Genomic DNA, 19,353 nt, shown 5'->3' with positions numbered 1-19,353 from the left:
TTAATCCAGAGAATTCTCTGGATTATGGACATCTGATATTTTCACAATTAAATGCAGTTTCAGTCAGCATCCTTGGAAGTTATTGAAGGCACTATGCTAAGTGATATGTTGATAAGAGACAGAGAAAGGAAAATACCATGACATAATTTATATGTGGGATCTAAAAAAGCCAAAGTCACAGAAACAGTAGAATAGCAGCTACCAGGTACTAAGGGGTGGGGTAAATGCAGGCATGCCAATCAAAGGGTACAAACTTCCTCCAGTTATAAGATTAATAAATTCTGGGGATTTAATATAAATCATGGGCCCAAGTTCATGTCCATTGAGTTGGTGATACTATCCAACCATGGTGACTATAGTTAACAATACTGTAATATATTCTTGAAGGTTGCCAAGACGATAAATCTTAAATTTTCTCACCACAAATAAATGGCAATAATGTGATGCAGGTGTTAGCTAAACTTATGGTGGTAATCATTTTGCAGTATATGTCTATCAAATCAACACGTTGTACATCTTAAACTTACATAATGTTGCATGTCAATTATACTTCAATAAAGCTAGAATAAATGGCAAGAGGATAATTAAGAATATGTTCATGCCAATAAATTTGAAAACCTAGGTAAAATAGACAAGTACCTAGAAAACTCTACCTTACTTAATTGATTGAAGAAGATATACTTACTCCTGGATATTCCTATAATCTGACTTTAAGAATCAAAATTAATGATTTAAAAATTTACCATAATTAAAAAACAAACCTGGTACAGTTTTGTAAAAAAGCATTACCAAATTCAACAATATATGAGAAAGATAATATGTCATGACTGAGGTGCATTCATTTCTACAGATTTACAATGGTAAATCTGTCATCCTGCCAAATTTTCTTATGTACATGAACATATTTCAGGGCACTAGTGTGTTCCTTTTGTCATTTGTCTATCTCTGTACCAATACATCAATTTTTAAATTATTACAGGTTTAAAATATATCTTGAAATCTTATAGCACTTGTTCCCCTATCATAGTCTTCTTTTCCCATTTGTCTTATTTCTTGTATTTTATTCTTCTTGGTGAATTTTGGAATCAATTTTTTTTAGTTTCAATAAAAATGATATTGAATATCTATTAAAATTGCATTTAATTTACAGATTAATTTGGTGGAGAACTGACATTTTTATAATGAGTATAGCAGGTATTTCCAGTTATTATGTCCTCAATAACTTCTAGACAATGATCTTTATTTATTTTAAAAATTTACTTATAGGTACTTTAAAAGTTCATTGCTATTTTGAATGAAATCTTTTTGTCTTATTATGTTTCCTAGTTGGTTATCAGTACTGCATAAAGGCAGTACAGATTTTGATTTTCATTGATCTCTGATGTCCTCCAAGTTTATCTGAAAATAAAAGCAAAATGAAGATCGAAACATAAAAGAAAGTTTTGCCTATGTTTTCCTCTAGGAGTTTTATATTTTCTGGTCTTATATTTAGATCTTTAATCCATTTTGAGTTTATTTTTGTGTATGGTGTTAGAAAGTGTTCTAGTTTCATTCTTTTACAAGTGGTTGACCAGTTTTCCCAGTACCACTTGTTAAAGAGATTGTCTTTTCTCCATTGTATATTCTTGCCTCCTTTGTCAAAAATAAGGTGTCCATAGGTGCGTGGGTTTATCTCTGGGCTTTCTATTTTGTTCCATTGATCTATGTTTCTGTCTTTGTGCCAGTACCATACTGTCTTGATGACTGTGGCTTTGTAGTATAGCCTGAAGTCAGGCAGGTTGATTCCTCCAGTTCCATTCTTCCTTCTCAAGATTGCTTTGGCTATTTGAGGGTTTTTCTCTGAAAAATATCACTGATAGCTTAATAGGATTTGCATTGACTCTATAGATTGCTTTGAGTAGTATATTCATTTTCACTATATTGATTCTTCTGATCCATGAACATGGTATATTTCTCCATCTATTTGTGCCATCTTTGATTTCTTTCATCAGTGTTTTATAGTTTTCTATATATAGGTCTTTTGTTTCTTTAGGTAGATATATTCCGAAGTATTTTATTCTTTTCATTGCAATGGTGAATGGAATTGTTTCCTTAATTTCTCTTTCTGTTTTCTCATTGTTAGCGTATAGGAATGCAAGGGATTTCTCTGTGTTAATTTTATATCCTGCAAATTTACTATATTCATTGATTAGCTCTAGTAATTCCCTGGTGGATTCTTCAGGGTTTTCTATGTAGAGGATCATGTCATCTGCAAACAGTGAGAGTATTACTTCTTTTCCTATCTGGATTCCTTTTACTTCTTTTTCTTCTATGATTGCTGTGGCTAAAACTTCCAAAACTATGTTGAATAGTAGTGGTGACAGTGGGCATCCTTGTCTTAGGGGAAATGCTTTCAATTTTCACCATTGAGTATAATGTTTGCTGTGGGTTTATCATATATGGCTTTTATTATGTTGAGGTATGTTCCTTCTATGCCTGCTTTCTGGAGGTTTTTTTTTTTTTTTATCATAAATGGATGATGAATGTTGTCAAAGACTTTCTCTGCATCTCTTGAGATAATCATATGGTTTTGATCTTTCAATTGGTTAATGTTGTGTTTCACACTGATTGATTTGAGAATATTGAAGAATCCTTGCATCCCTGGGATAAAGCCCACTTTGTCATGATGTGTGATCTTTTTAATAAGTTGTTGGATTCTGTTTGCTAGAAATTTGTTGAGGATTTTTGCATCTATGTTCATCAGTAATATTGGCCAGTAGTTTTCTTTTTTTGTGGCATCTTTGTCTGGTTTTGGTATTAGGGTGTTGGTGGCCTCATAGAATGAGTTTGGTGGTTTACCTTCCTCTGCAATTTTCTGGGAGAGTTTGAGTAGGATAGGTGTTAGCTCTTCTCTAAATTTTTAGTAGAATTCAGCTGTGAAGCCATCTGGTCCTGGGCATGTCTTTGCTGGAAGATTTCTGATTACAGTTTCGATTTCCATGTTTGTGATGGATCTGTTAAGATTTTCTATTTCTTCCTGGCTCAGTTTTGGAAAGCTATACTTGTCTAAGAATTTGTCGATTTCTTCCAAGTTGTCCATTTTATTGGCATATAGTTGCTGATAGTAATCTCTTATGATCCTTTGTATTTCTGTGTTGTCTGATGTGATTTCTCCAGTGTCATTTCTACTTTTGTTGATTTGATTCTTCTTCCCTTTTTATTTTATATTTTTGTTGAGTCTGGCTAATGGTTTGTCAATTTTATTTATCTTCTCAAAGAACCAGGTTTTAGCTTTGTTGATTTTGGCTGTGGTTTCCTTTGTTTCTTTTGCTTTTATTTCTGCCCTAATTTTTATTATTTCTTTCCTTATACTAACCCTGGGGTGCTTCATTTCTTTTTTGTTTTCTAGTTGCTTTAGGTGTAGAGTTAGGTTATTTACTTAATTTCTCTCCTGTTTCTTGAGGTAGGCTTGTATTGCGATGAACCTTCCACTTAGCACTGCTTTTGCTGAATCCCATAGGTTTTGGGTTGTTGTGTCTTCATTTTAATTCGTTTCTATGCGTTTTTTGATTTCTTTTTTTATTTCTTCTGTGATTTGTTGGTTATTCAGAAGTGTATTGTTTAGCCTCCATATGTTTGTATTTTAATAGTTTTTTCCTATTGTTGACATCTAATCTTACCACACTGTGATCAGAAAAGATGCTTGATATGATTGCAATTTTTTTGAATTTACCAAGGCTAGATTTATGGCCCAGGATGGGATCTATCTTGGAAAATGTTCCTTGTGCACTTGAGAAAAAGTTAAGATTAATTGTTCTATGGTGAAATAGTCTATAGGTATCAATTAGGTCTAACTGGTCCATTGTATCATTTAAAGTTTGTGTTTCCTTGTTAATTTCTGTTTAGTTGATCTATCCACAGGTGTGAGTGGGGTATTAAAGTCTCCCACTATTATTGTGTTATTGTTAATTTCCCCTTTCATACTTGTTAGCATTTGCCTTGCATATTGTGGTGCTCCTATGTTGGTGCATATATGTTTATAATTGTTACATCTTCTTCTTGGACTGACACTTTGATCATTACGTAGTGTCCTTCTTTGTCTCTTTTCACAGCTTTTACTTCAAAGTCTATTTTATCTGATATGAGTATTGCTACTCCTGCTTTATTTTTGGTCTCCATTTGTGCGAAATACCTTTTTCCAGCCCTTCACTTTCAGTCTGTATGTGTCCCTAGGTTTGAGGTGGGTCTCTTGTAGACAGCATATATAGGGGTCTTATATGATATATAGGGGTTTTGTATCCATTCTGTCAGTCTTTGTCTTTTGGTTGGAGCATTCAACCCATTTACATTTAAGGTAATTATTGATAAATATGATCCCGTTGCCATTTACTTTGTTGTTTTGGGTTTGAGTTTATGAACCTTTTCTGTGTTTCCTGTCTAGAGAAGATCCTTTAGATCCTTGTTAGAGAGCTGGTTTGGTGGTGCTGAATTCTCTTAGCTTTTGCTTGACTGTAAAGCTTTTGATTTCTCCTTCATATTTGAATGAAATCCTTGCTGGGTACAGTAATCTGGGTTGTAGGTTTTTCTCTTTCATCACTTTAAGTATGTCCTGCCATTCTCTTCTGGCTTGAAGAGTTTCTATTGAGAGATCAGCTTTTATCCTTATGGGAATCCCCTTGTGTGTTATTTGTTATTTTTCCCTTGCTGCTTTTAATATTTGTTCTTTGTGTTTGATCTTTGTTAATTTGATTAATATGTGTTTGGTGTGTTTCGCCTTGGGTTTATCCTGTTTGGGACTCTCTGGGTTTCTTGGACTTGGGTGGCTATTTCTTTCCCCGTTTTAGGGAAGTTTTCAACTATTATCTCCTCAAGTATTTTGTCATGGTCTTTCTTTTTGTCTTCTTCTGGGACTCCTATGATTCGAATGTTGGGGTGTTTAACATTGTCCCAGAGGTCTCTGAGGTTTTCCTCATTTCTTGATTCTTTTTTCTTTTTTCCTCTCTGCTTCATTTATTTCCACCATTCTATCTTCCACCTCACTTATCCTATCTTCTGCCTCTGTTATTCTACTGTTGGTTCCCTCCAGAGTGCTTTTGATCTCAGTTATTGCGTTATTCATTATTGATTAACTCTTTTTTTATTTCGTCTAGGTCCTTGTTAAACTTTTCTAGCATCTTCTCAATCCTTGTCTCCAGACTATTTATCTGTAACTCCATTTTGTTTTCAAGATTTTGAATCATTTTTACTATCGTTATTCTGAATTCTTTTTCAGGTAGACTCCCAATCTCCTCCTCTTTTGTTTGGTTTGGTGGGCTTTTATCATGTTCCTTTACCTGCTGAATATTTCTCTGCCTTTTCATCTCATTTCGGTTGCTGTGTTTGGGGTGGCCTTTCTGTATGCTGGAAGTTTTTGTGGTTCCTCCTTATTGTGGAGGTTCTTCCCTGTGGGTGGGGTTCAACGAGTGGCTTTTCAAGGTTTCCTGGTTAGGGAAGCTTGTGTCAGTGTTCTGGTGGGTGGAGCTGTATCTCTTCTCTCTGGAGTGCAATGAAGTGTCCAGTAGTGAGTTTTAAGGTCTCTATGGGTTTGGTGTGACTTTTGGCCACCTGTATTTTTGTGCTTGGGTTTATGATCCTGTGTTGTCAGAGAATTAGCTTGGTATGTCTTGCTCCGAAACTTGTTGGCTCTTGGGTGGAGCTTGGTTTCAGTGTAGGTATGGAAGCTTTTGGATGAGCTCTTGTCGATTAATGTTCCCTGGAGTCAGGAGTTTCTTGGCGTTCTCAAGTTTTGGATTTAAGCCTCCTGCCTCTGGCTTTCAGTCTTATTCTTACAGTAGCTTCAAGACTTCTCCATCCATACAGCACCAATGATAAAACATCTAGGGTAAAGGTGAAAAGATTCTCCACAGTGAGGGTCACCCAGAAAGGTTCAGAGTTACATAGAGAGGAGAAGAGGGAGGAGGGTGATAGATGTGACCAGGAGGAGAAAAGGGGAAGTCAAAGGGGAGAGAGCAATCTAGCCAGTAATCAATTCCCTATTTGTTTTTCACTATCTGGAACACTCAGAGAGGTTCACAGAGTTACATAGAGAAGAGAAGAGGGAGGAAGGAGATAGGGGTGACCAGGAGGAGAGGAGGGGGAATCAAAAGGAGAGAGACCAATGTAGCCAGTGATCAGTTTTCTAAGTGTTCTCCACAGCCTGGAACACACAAAGAGATTCACAGAGTTAAGTAGAGAAGAGAAGGAGGAGGGAGGAGATAGAGGTGACCTGGGGGAGGAAAAGGAAAGTCTAAAGGGGAGAGAGCAATCAAGCCAGTAATCACACTCCTAAGTAAAAACGGGTACTGAAGGTTGGATTCTTAAAGGTACAAAATTGATAACAAATACCAAAAAACAAAGATTAAAAATCTAGAGTAGAGGTTAGACTCTCAAAAATACAATACTAACAAAACAGAACAAAATTGCAAAATTATAAAAAATATATATGATATTTGCTTTAAAAATAGGGTCCTTTTTTTGCAAGGTAATAGGTTTTAAAGATGAAAATTAAAGGAGTAATAAAAAGCCTAAATTTTTTTTTAATTTAAAAGTGATAATAGTAAAATATATCTAGGAATTTCTCAGGAGATGTTGAGGGCAGTGTGGGTCAGTTCAGTTTCAGGTAGTTCCTGTTCCAGGTTATACTTCTTCTCAAGGTCTATAGGTCCCTTCCAGTGTAGCCAGTGCTAACTAGAGGGTTTTAATCTGTTGCACCTGTCACTTCCAAAGTGGTTCCCTCTTTGTTTATTTTGGCTTCCTCTGTTTGCAAGTCTCTTTGGTATATAACTTCCGCCCTGACACAAGGGGGTGAAGGTGGTCATTTAGGCTAACTTGTTCAATTGTGCTGCAGGAAGGGAGGAACACTGCAAGCTAATATCACTGGCATGTGTGGGGAGTGCTCACAGTGTCTGGGACGCACTGGGTTTGCCCCTACTCATGGCGTGTGTGCTTTCCTGGTCTACACTGCTCAGGCTCCAGGTTGCTCTGCAGGGGAACTGGCTAAGGCAGGCCCTGGGTTGCATGCACTTCCCAGGTCTAAGCCATTCATGTTCTTGTGTACTCCACAAAAGCACGGACTTGGTTGGGCCTGTGTTTTGTGCCCTTCCTAGGTCCAAGCAGCTCAGGAAACCAGGTGCTTGGCGAGTGCACTTTCCCCAGGTAGGGAAGTGTGTCTTATCACCTCCCCCATTCCAGCAGCTCGGTTTCCTGGGTGCGCAGCAGGAATGCCATCTCAGGTCTGCAGTGTGTCTCCTCTGGGGAGCTGATCTCTGGTTGTGACCCTCCTGGAAGATGTCAACCGTCTAGGATCCCAGGAAGACTTGATTAGCAACTGGGAACCTGCTTGCAGTTTGGTGGAGGATGCCATCTCTGGGGCCAAGTTTGCCCCTTGCCTTCCGGCTCTGGCTGTCGCTAGCCTGCCTCCCTGTCTCTGGCGGGAGATGGGCCAGTCCACTGCTGGCTAGCTCTCCTCTGGTATTTGCTCAGTCCTTTGTTCTGTGAGCTGGCCCGCAGGGCCCTAGGTTAGAGATTTTCATGAGAAAGTTCTCTCTCTCTCTCTCTTTTTTTTTTTTTTCCTTCTCTCTCTGGCTACCCCATGGTGTTGCTATCTCACATTAGCTCCTTCAGATTGCCCTCTAAGGCTGGGTCCCTACCCTAAGCAATGCAGCCCACGCCTCCCTGTTCAGCCCCCACTTGCTGGTGGTGGACGTGAGCGTCTGGGCTACTTCTCCTCTGGGAGTTTCAGTTAGGCGCATAATCTGTGGGTTTTATTTATTTTTTCCTCCTAGTTATGTTGCCCTCTGAGATTCCAAAACTCCCCACAGACCCGCCAGTGAAAGGGTTTCCTGGTATTTGGAAACTTCTCCTCTTTTACTACGCCCTCCCTGGGATGGGTCTCTGTCCCTAACTCTTTTGTCTCTCTTTTTATCTTTTATATTTTGTCTTACCTCCTTTCGAAGACAATGGGCTGCCTTTCTGGATGCCTGGTGTCCTCTGCCAGCATTCAGAAGTTGTTTTGTGGTATTTGCTCAGCGTTCAAATGATCTTTTGATGAATTTGTGGGGAAGAAAGTGGTCTCCCCATCCTATTCCTCCACCATCTTAGGACGGCGCCTTAAAAGAATAATTTTTTTAAAACACCATACTTTCCATTACCTTTTTATACTGCTAAGTCTCTTCAGTCATGTTCCACTCTGTGCGACCCCATAGACGGCAGCCAACCAGGCTCCCCCGTCCCTGGGATTCTCCAGGCAAGAACGTTGGAGTGGGTTGCCATTTCCTTCTCCAATGTATGAAAGTGAAAAGTGAAAGTGAAAATGAAGTCGTGTCCGACTCTTCGCGATCCCATGGATTGCAGCCTACCAGGCCCCTCCATCCATTGGATTTTTCAGGCAAGAGTACTGGAGTGGGGTGCCATTGCCTTCTCCATACCTTTTTATGGTTCTACCCAAACTGACCAAGTACTGAAAATTATCATGATCAAAAAAGTACCAAACCATAAGATGTGAGAGCATCAAGTCATCAAATGTCGTACATTCATGTATTCCCTCAGCAAATATTTTAAGCAGCTACTATATGTACAGAACACATACTGTGTGACTGGCACTGTCTAAGAGGAAATCAAGAAAGCCAACGTCTCTGCCCTTTTATATAGCTTATCATCTAGTGAGAGAATCAGTCAACACACTTATTTTTGTGAGGCTGATTTTTTTCATATTATATGTCACTTGAGTGCTCTCTTTCCTTCTAAAGTTTTGACCAAGATGGTTTAACAATAGCTCCAAGAACAGTGTCTTGTATATAGATAACATTGTAGACTAGCAGAGGTAGAAGAAACCTAAGAGATCTCCAATTCAACCTACATCCAATGTAAGAATTTCTCTGATAGCATTATCATAACAAGTTTTAGCTTCTACTTGGCCAAGTTCAATAACAAAGGACTAACTAGAAGACCATAGATCACCCTAAAAAGAATGTGCTTTACATTATTGTTAGATCAGTTTGTAAATTTATTATGTCAACAAATATTCATTGAGTTTTATAATAAGAAATAGCCCAGTCTCCTCATTTTAAGGATGAGTAACAGAGGCTGACAGTTTAAATGATTTTCTCTAGTTTCTAGGGATAAGAGAACAACAAATCAAGGACAAGAATAAGGTTGTTGTAATCCGAGTTCACCATACTTTTCACTCTCAGGTGATAATTTCCCCAGAATATTAAGGAAGAAGAAAAATATACCTCCACAAAGTAGTAGACCTAAAAGTACTTTCTTGTTACTTTATAGCTGAAGTCTTTATAATTTTCAGTGTTATCATTTTAAGGTTCCTGCAAGAGGTAAAATAAGAAAATGCAATAGGCCCATGTTGGGCTTCCCTGATAACTCAGTTGGTGAAGAATCTGCCTGCAATGCAGGAGACCCCAGGTTGATTCCTGGATCAGGAAGATCCACTGGAGAAGGGATAGGCTACCCACTCCAGTATTCTTGGGCTTCCCTGTGGTTCAGCTGGTAAAGAATCTGCCTGGGGAGACCTGGGTTCAATCCCTGGGTTGGAAAGATCCCCTAGAGAAGGGAAAGGTAGGCTGCGAGAATTCCATGGTCTGTGGTGCTGCAAAGAGTCGGCCGCGAATTTCACTTTCACTTTTCAATAGGCCTATGTTACATACTAGGAAAAATCTATCATGATGCATAGCCAAGGTACATATTTAGGTTTAGAAGCATTTTTGTTTTCTAGATTCTAGTGTTTTAATCATATGTGTGTGCTTAGTCCCAGCCTTGTCTGACTCTTTGCCACCCCATGGACAGTAGCCTGCCAAGCTCTTCTGCCCATGGGATTTTCCAGGCAAGAATACTGAAGTGGGTAGTCATTCCCATCCCCTTCTCTAGGGGATCTTCCCTATCCAGGGATTGAACCCATGTCTCCTGCATTGCAGGCAGATTCTTTACAGTCTGAGCAACCAGGGAAGACCACTTTAATCATAAATATGACAGTTAACAAGAATTTGATAATAAAAGTTGTATGGGAAAAAAATTGTGTGCTTTCATCTGTTTAAAAATGTGTCTCTTTAACAGTTTGATCTCCTAACATGCCTATCAAAATAGTTAAACAGTTAACTCCTAGCTTAGGGCACTGGCACTAATATGATTATTTCACTTTTAATAATCAGGCAAGAGAAATTAAGAACTCAGGGAAGAAGCCTAAAATTTGCATAAAGACAACACCCACCAATCCTCCAAAATGTGTTTAATTATTCTAGTCAGTCAGTGTCTGAAGTGTGTGGACAGTGAATGGAGCTGTTTTTAGCACTGTAGGGTGACAGCTTAGCTTTAGAACTAAAAGCAAAAATAGATACGTACTTGCCTGATAGGAAACAAAATGAGATAGTGATCACCATATTATTTCAGTCATCCTGATGAGCTGCCCACATCAGAGAAGCAGGTGGTCAAAGCGCTGATGGAAAATATGTGATATGTTTATTATCTATTTGATACAATTGTATGGTGACAAGTACAGAATATTGTTGAATCACACAAAATAATTCCATGGGTAAAACCTGAACTTTTTGTTATGCTACGTTCACCTTAGACATAGATCTGAAATGCTATTCAGTAATTATTATGCTGCACAACATTAATGAATTGACACTGAATCCTATTAGACATTTGGATTTATTTTAATATAAATTTATTTATTTTAATTGGAGGTTAATTACTTTACAATATTGTATTGGTTTTGCCATACATCAACATGAATCCACCATGGGTATACACGTGTTCCCCATCCTGAACCTCCCTCCCTTCTCCCTTCTCGTACCTTCCCCATGGGTCATCCCAGTGCACCAGCCCCAAGCATCCTATATCATGCATCTAACCTGGACTAGTGATTCATTTCATATATGATATTATACATGTTTCAATGCCATTCTCCCAATTCATCCCACCCTCTCCCTCTCCCACAGAGTCCAAAAGACTGTTCTATACATCTGTGTCTCTTTTGCTGTCTCGCATACAGGGTTATTGTTACCATCTTTCTAAATTCTATATATATGCATTAGTATACTGTATTGGTGTTTTTCTTTCTGGCTTACTTCACTCTGTATAATAGGCTCCAGTTTCATCCACCTCATTAGAACTGATTCAAATATATTCTTTTTAATTGCCGAGTAATACTCCATTGTGTATATGTACCAGTCCTGGCTATTACAAACAGTGCTGCAATGAACACTGGGGTACATGTGCCTCTTTCAATTCTGGTGTCCTCGGTGTGTATGCCCAGCAGTGGGATTGCTGGGTCATAAGGTAGTTCTATTTCCAGTTTTTTAAGGAATCTCCACACTCTTCTCCATAGTGTCTGTACTAGTTTGCATTCCCACCAAGAGTGTAAGAGGGTTCCCTTTTCTCCACACTCTCTCCAGCATTTACTGCTTGTAGACTTTTGGATCGCAACCATTCTGACTGGCGTGAAAGGATACCTCATTGTGGTTTTGATTTGCATTTCTCTGAGAATGAGTGATGTTGAGCATCTTTTCATGTGTTTGTTAGACATCTGTATGTCTTTGGAGAAATGTCTGTTTAGTTCTTTGGCCCATTTTTTTATTGGGTCATTTATTTTTCTGGAATTGAACTGCAGGAGTTGCTTGTATATTTTTGAGATTAGTTGTTTGTCAGTTGCTTCATTTGGTATTATTTTCTCCCATTCTGAAGGCTGTCTTTTCACCTTGTTTATAGTTTCCTTTGTTGTGCAGAAGCTTTTAATTTTAATTATGTCCCATTTGTTTATTTTTGTTTTTATTTCCAGAATTCTGGGAGGTGGGTCATAGAGGATCCTTCTGTGATTTATGTTGGAGAGTGTTTTCCCTATGTTCTCTAGGAGTTTTATAGTTTCTGGTCTTACATTTAGATCTTTAATCCATTTTGAGTTTATTTTTGTGTATGGTGTTAGAAAGCGTTCTAGTTTCATTCTTTTACAAGTGATTGACCAGTTTTCCCAGCACCACTTGTTAAAGAGATTGTCTTTAATCCATTGTATATTCTTGCCTCCTTTGTCAAAGATAAGGGTTCCATAGGTGTGTGGGTTTATCTCTGGGCTTTCTATTTTGTTCCATTGGTCTATATTTGTGTCTTTGTGCCAGTACCATACTGTTTTGATGACTGTGGCTTTGAAATAGAGCCTGAAGTCAGGCAGGTTGATTCCTCCAGTTCCATTATTCTTTTTCAAGATTGCTTTGGCTATTCCAGATTTCTTGTATTTCCATACAAATTGTGAAATTATTTGTTCTAGCTCAGTGAAAAATACTGTTGGTGGCTTGATAGGAATTGCACTGAATCTATAGATTGCTTTGGGTAGTATACTCATTTTCACTTTATTGATTCTTCCAATCCATGAACATGGTATATTTCTCCATCTATTAGTGTCCTCTTTGATTTCTTTCACCAGTGTTTTATAGTTTTCTATATATAGCTCTTTAGTTTCTTTAGGTAAATATATTCCCAAGTGTTTTATTCTTTTCATTGCAATGGTGAATGGAATTGTTTCCTTAATTTCTCTTTCTGTTTTCTCATTGTTAGTGTATAAGAATGCAAGGGATTTCTCTCTGGATTTGTTTTATTCATACTAAGCATTATTGAGTCCCAAATCAAGTTCTCTAGCTTATTAAATGCCATCTTTTCAAACAAAACTATTTTCATATTCAGAACAGAAAGCTTCCTGTTGCTGTAAGTGAAATTATCAGAAGACACATTTTAATAACCAACTGCAGCCCAGTTGATTGAGGTATGATGGATGTTTAATAGTTCGAGTGCTCAGTGTTACACTGTGTTCTTGACATCAAGAGTCCTTATCATCGATTAGAATCAACTTTGATTAGTACTCAGCAGAATCCAGACCAAATGGAAACAGATGCCTGGCCTGGTATCATGCCACACTATGGGGCTGTTAGGTGAACTTATTTAAGCCAGTATGAAGTATATTTAATGAAGAGGAAGAATTCTCAATCAACCTCTCCCTTAAGCTCCATAAATCAGTCAATATATACTCAAATCTGGCTGAAATTGCTACAGCTCCGAGTAATCATATCAACATAAAAAAGCATTTCATTAAGTAGTCTAGTTGCGCCATTATTATTATCTGGGCCTCTGGTATTCCTTTTTTTCTCCAGTTCAACAGTTATGCTTTATCATACACCTACAGTTTAGAACTGTAAATAAAGTTTCATTAAATGCATTCATAATATTATTCATTTGTCAAACATTTAACTGAATGTATACATGCGCCAAGCTTCCCAAGTGGCTCAGCAGATAAAGACTCTGCCTGCAATACAGGAAATATAGGAGACGTGGATCTGATCCCTGGGTGGGGAAGATCCCCTGGAGGAGGAAATAGTGACCCATTCCAATATTCTTGCTTGGAGAATCCCATGGAGAGACGAACCTTGCATGCTATAGTCCATAGTGTCATAAAGAGTTGAACACGACTGAAACAACTGAGCAGGCATGCACATATGCATATACATGTGCAAGGAAGTTTTTTATGTATTGCAGAAATGGAGATGAAGAGAATGTTTATTCTTCCTTCAAGGATAAAAAGTCATCTAGACAATTTTCCTCTGTTAACATGTTAAGTGTTAGGAAAAAGATGAACACCAGGTACTACAGTAATTCAGAGAAGGCAATGGCAACCCACTCCAGTACTCTTGCCTCGGAAATCCCATGGATGGAGGAGCCTGGTGGGCTGCAGTCTATGAGGTCGCTACGAGTCGGACACGACTGAGTGACTTTATGTTCACTTTTCACTTTCATGCATTGGAGAAGGAAATGGCAACCCACTCCAGTGTTCTTGCCTGAGGAATCCCAGGGACGGGGGAGCCTGGTGGGCTGCCGTCTATGGAGTCGCACAGAGTTGGACATGACTGAAGCGACTTAGCAGCAGCAGCAACTACAGTAATTCAGTAGAGGGAAATCTAGATTTAGCTGGAAGAGGCAGTTATGGAAGGCTTCTTGGTGGTACCTTCACTGAATCTTCACGTACTGTTAGGAGTTCAGTTAAAATAGGTAAAGACACTACTGACAGGATAAAAAGGCTAGAGAAAGGGGAAGAGTGGGCACAGAGACACATACAGAGGGATGACTGTGGAGATACACAAAGAAAACACCATGTGAAGATGGAGGATTGGAGTGACGTGTCCACAAGCTAAGGTATATGTGGCTACCAGAAGCTAGAAGAGGGGCATGGATCAGATCTTCCCTCCTGCTTTCAGAGGGATTGAGCATGGCTCTACTGATACCTTGATGTGGTACTTCTGGCTTCTAGAACTGAGACAATAAATTTCTTAAGCAAAAACAAGCAAACAAACAAACAAAAAATAAACCAACTATATGAAGTACGTAGGCTCATACAGTAGTGGTGTGACATGTCCTGCAGAAGTAGTTGGGACATAAATGACACTGCAAATTATTCTAGGGAATCCCAAATTATTTACCCCCTGTAGGTGAAAGGGTGTAGGTGAATGATATCAAGCAAGAGAATTACATAGTAAAAAGCATATTTATTTATGTATTTATGTACATATGTATTCACATAATTTTTCTAGTTTATCAAGGTATAAATGACAAATAAAAATTGCATATATTTAAGATGTACAACTTGATGGCTTGATACACATAGACACTGTGAAATAGTCACAATTAAACTAATTAACATATCCATAACCTCACATAGTTACCATATATTTTGAAGGTAAAATCAGTTAGACTAGGTGATTGATTAAATTTATGAGTGGGATAACTGGAGAAAGGAAAAACTCTTATGAAGGTTGATGCCATTAATTTAAATAGGGAATAATGGAGAAAGCAGAACATGAGGCCTTGGGATGTAGGAAAAATGAGAAAAGATATGTTCTTGCTTAAGGAGCTGTCTGCTCTGCCAGTACCATTTAATTTAGCTTTCATGTCGGACGATAACCCACTCTAAACAAAGAGAATCAATACTGGGCCAGCAGACCTTTGAAATTTGATATTCAGAGACAAAGGCTAGCGTGCTTCTGAGGACTGTTCAAACAGAAGCTAAAGCAAAAAGACAGAATTTTATCAAAGGCTAAATTCAATTGGTGAAAAGACAAAAAGTTTACTCACTGTGGAAAGCGAGAACTGTCAAACATTGCTTTACGACTTGGTAAATTGCTCATTCAACATCTCCTATCACAGGTTTGGCTCCCAATTTCAGCAATACAGCTAATCAGGGTAAAAATTATTTATTTTAGCACCTCAGTAATGTTATATTACTTAAGTAATAGAAATAAAAGAAAACTGAGGGATACAATCAGAGAACCAAGCAGAAAAGAATGAACTTAGACTACAGATAAAGGAATGTCTGATTTTTGAATCTACAGGGCTGAGGGCCAGGTCTTGCAAACAGATACATGTTCATCTAATATGTAGCCAGTCCCAAGGAAAAAAAATCATGTCTTCTACTTCTTAGTTAAATGTCACTTCTATACAGACTAATATTGGAGTAAATCCAGTGTTTAATTTATTTATTTGTGGAAGCTGGCTACTATATTCTCTTTTTTTAAATTATTTAGTTTTTAATTGAAGGATAATTGCTTTACAGAATTTTGTTGTTTTCTGTCAAACATCAATATGAATAAGCCATAGGTGTACGTATGTTCCCTTCCTCTTGAACATCCCTCCCATCTCCCTCCCCATCCCACCCCTCTAGGTTAATATAGAGCCCCTCTTTGAATACCCTGAGACATAGAGCAAATTTCCATTGGATCTCTATTTTACATATGGTAATGTAAGTTTCCATGTTACTCTTTCCATATATCTAACCCACTCCTCCGCTCTATTTTATTCAATCATTATCACTAGTTAGAGGCTTGCATACTAAGTCACTCAGTTGTGTTGAACTCTTTGCAACCCTATGGGCTGTAGCCCTCCAGACTCCTCTCTTTGTGGGATTCTCCAGGGAAGAACACTGGGTTTCTATGCTCTTCTCCAGGGGATCTTCCCAACCTAGGGATCAAATCTGTGTCTCATATGTCTCCTGCATTGGCAGCCAGGTTCTTTACCACTAGTGCCACCTGGGAAGACCATTTTGTTAAGCACAAGAGGGAATCAAGATTGCCAGGAGAAATATCAATAACCTCAGATATACAGACGACACCACCCTTATGGCAGACAGTGAAGAAGAACTAAAGAGCCTCTTGATGAAAGTGAAAGAGGAGAGTGAAAAAGTTGGCTTAAAGCTCAACATTCAGAAAACTAAGATCATGGCATCTGGTCCCATCACTTCATGGCAAATAGATGGGGAAACAGTGGAAACAGTGGCTGACTATTTTTCTGGGCTCCAAAATCACTGTGGATGGTGATTGCAGCCATGAAATTAAAAGATGCTTGCTCCTTGGAAGGAAAGTTACGATAAACCTAGGCAGCATATTAAAAAGCAGAGGCATTACTTTGCCAACAAAGGTCTATCTAGTCAAGGCTATGGTTTTTGCAGCGGTCATGTATGGATGTGACAGTTGGACCATAAAGAAAGCTGAGTGCAGAAGAACTGATGCTTTTGAAATGTGGTGTTGGAGAAGATTCTTGAGAGTCCCTTGGACTACAAGGAGATCCAACCAGTCCATCCTAAAGGAGATCAGTTTTGGGTGTTCATTGGAGGGACTGATGTTGAGGCTGAAACTCCAATACTTTGGCCACCTGATGCAGAGAGCTGACTCTTTTGAAAAGACCCTGATGCTGGGAAAGATTGAGAGCAAGGAGGGAAGGGGACAACAGAGGATGAGATGGTTGGATGGCATCACGACACAATGGACATGGATTTGGGTGGACTCTGGGAGTTGGTGATGGACAGGAAGGCCTGGCGTGCTGTGGTTCATGGGGTTGAAAGGAGTTGGACACGACTGGGCGACTGAACTGAACTAAGAGGATCGAATATTAATACCACCTTTCAGTAGACATTGTCACCTGCTGATAACCTCAAACCCAAGTGTCTGAAAACTTTAATGGCTTCAAATCATGATATCTTCCATATGGGCCCATTTTGGCTTATGGAATGATGGCAGCACCCTTCTTGTCTCATTTTTAATCATTCCGAGCTATGTTTCACTCTAAACACTAGTAAATTAGTTAGTTACCAAGTCCACTGCTTTATATTTTCTCTCACAAATCACACATACACACATATATGTAATTATATGTGTAAATAAGCACATATATATAACTGAATTACTTTGCTCTACACTTGAAACATTATAAAACACCTATACTTCAGTTTTTAAAAAAAGAAAGTTGAAAGGGTTAGTGAATGCATTTTGAGACAGGTTACAGTACACCTATTAATAGCTTGATATAGGCTTCCCTGGTGGCTCAGATGGTAAAGAATCTGCCTGCAATGCGGGAGACCCAGGTTTGATCTCTGGGTCGAGAAGATCCCCTGGATGAGGGCATGGCAACCCACTCCAGTTCTTGCCTGGGATATCCCATGGACAGAGGAGCCTGGCAGGCTACAGTCCATGGAGTCTCAAAGAGCTGGACAAGACTGAGCAGCGAACACTTTCACTTTCACACAGGTTTGGAGCTACACCTACAAACAGCATTTAGGATTCAAAATCCTGGATAGGGGATAAAACCATGCCTGGTACATTTTTTGTTTGTTTGTTTTTTGTTTTTTGTTTTACTTTTTGGCTATGCAGCCTGTGGGATCTTAGTTCTCTGACCAGGGATCATGTCCCCTGCAGTGAAAGTGTCGAGTCTTATCCAGTGGACCACCAGAGAAGTCCCTGAAATATATATTCTTAATACTTATTTAGTCTATTTCCCATCTTTATTCATGCTCAATTATCTAATGTAGCCCACCAAAGAAAGTGGTTATCAGAGGAAAACTGCAAGCACTGAAAGTAACAGAAAGTGCTCAATGCTCTCTGTATATCATCTCTCTATAAAATTGATCATTATAGAGTCCAATCGATTTCCAATCTTTTCTTTCCACAAGTAAATTAAACAACTGACAAAGTACATCTCTGCTTCCTTGCTCCCACTGTGTGAGAAAAGTGCCCTTCTTATGTACAAAGCCTCTCCCTCATCTCTTAATTGTCATATTTTACTCAGGCTGAGGAGGAAGGATACTTGGTTAGAAACTGTGCCATTGATCTCTTTAATGACTACAGCAACAGCTGCAGAGCAGCACCTATAATACCTTCCATGAAAACTGATGAAACACTTTGTGGGCTATGGGCACTTTTATAATACATTGCTTTTTAAAAAAAATTTATTGGAGCACAGTTGATTTACAATGTTTTGTTAGTTTCAGGTGCACAGCAAAGTGAATCAGTTATGCATATACTTATATCCACTCTTTTTTAGATTCTTTTCCAATATAGGTAATGACCTATATTGAGTCTTTATTGAGTATTGAGTAGTATTACCTGTGCTATATAGCAGGTCCTTATTAGTTATCTATTTTATATATAGTGGTATATATATGGCAATCCCAATCTCTCAATTTATCCCTCCTTTCCCTCCCCCCTTTGTAACCATATTTTTTCCTACATCCATGTAATACATTATTTTGGGGAATGCAAAATGATTCAGTACCTATAGAGGGGAAATTAGCAACAACTACCAAAATGACAAAGGTTTTACTTGTTGACCCAGATTCCTAATCAGGGAATTTATCCTATTGGTATGTTTACACAAACAAAAATGTCATATATATAAGGTTATTATTTAAAGCATTATTTGTAATAACTAAATCCTGAGAACAATTAGTGTTCATGTGTAGGAGTGGTATAACCACATGATCAAATATTATGCAGGCTAAAAAGTGAAAAAGATTTCTCTGTATTGATATGATTCTTGTTACTTTTTTTTTTCTTTAAAAAATAATTTGTTTATTTTAATTGGTGGCTAATTACTCTATAATATTGTAGTGGTTTTTGCCATACATTGACATGAATTAGCCATGGGTGTACATGTGTCCCCCATCCTGAACCTCACTCCCAACTCCCTCCCAAACCCATCCCTCAGGGTCATCCCAGTGCACCAACCCTGAGTGCTCTGTCTCATGCATTGAACCTGGACTGGCAATCTGTTTCACATATGGTAATATACATGTTTCAGTGCTATCTCTCAAATCATCCCACCATCGCCTTTTCCCACAGAGTCCACAGAGTCTGTTTTTACATCTGTGTCTCTTTTGCTATCTCGCATATAGGGTCATCATTGCTGCTGCTGCTAAGTCGCTTCAGTCGTGTCCGACTCTGTGCAACCCCATAGACGGCAGCCCACTAGGCTCCGCCGTCCCTGGGATTCTCCAGGCAAGAACACTGGAGTGGGTTG

The sequence above is a fragment of the Capra hircus genome (genome assembly GCF_001704415.2).
Source record: "Capra hircus breed San Clemente chromosome X unlocalized genomic scaffold, ASM170441v1, whole genome shotgun sequence".
In the NCBI taxonomy this organism is placed as follows: Eukaryota; Metazoa; Chordata; class Mammalia; order Artiodactyla; family Bovidae; genus Capra; species Capra hircus.
The sequence above is the reverse complement of the archived record's forward strand: the minus strand, read 5'-3'. Positions refer to the sequence as shown.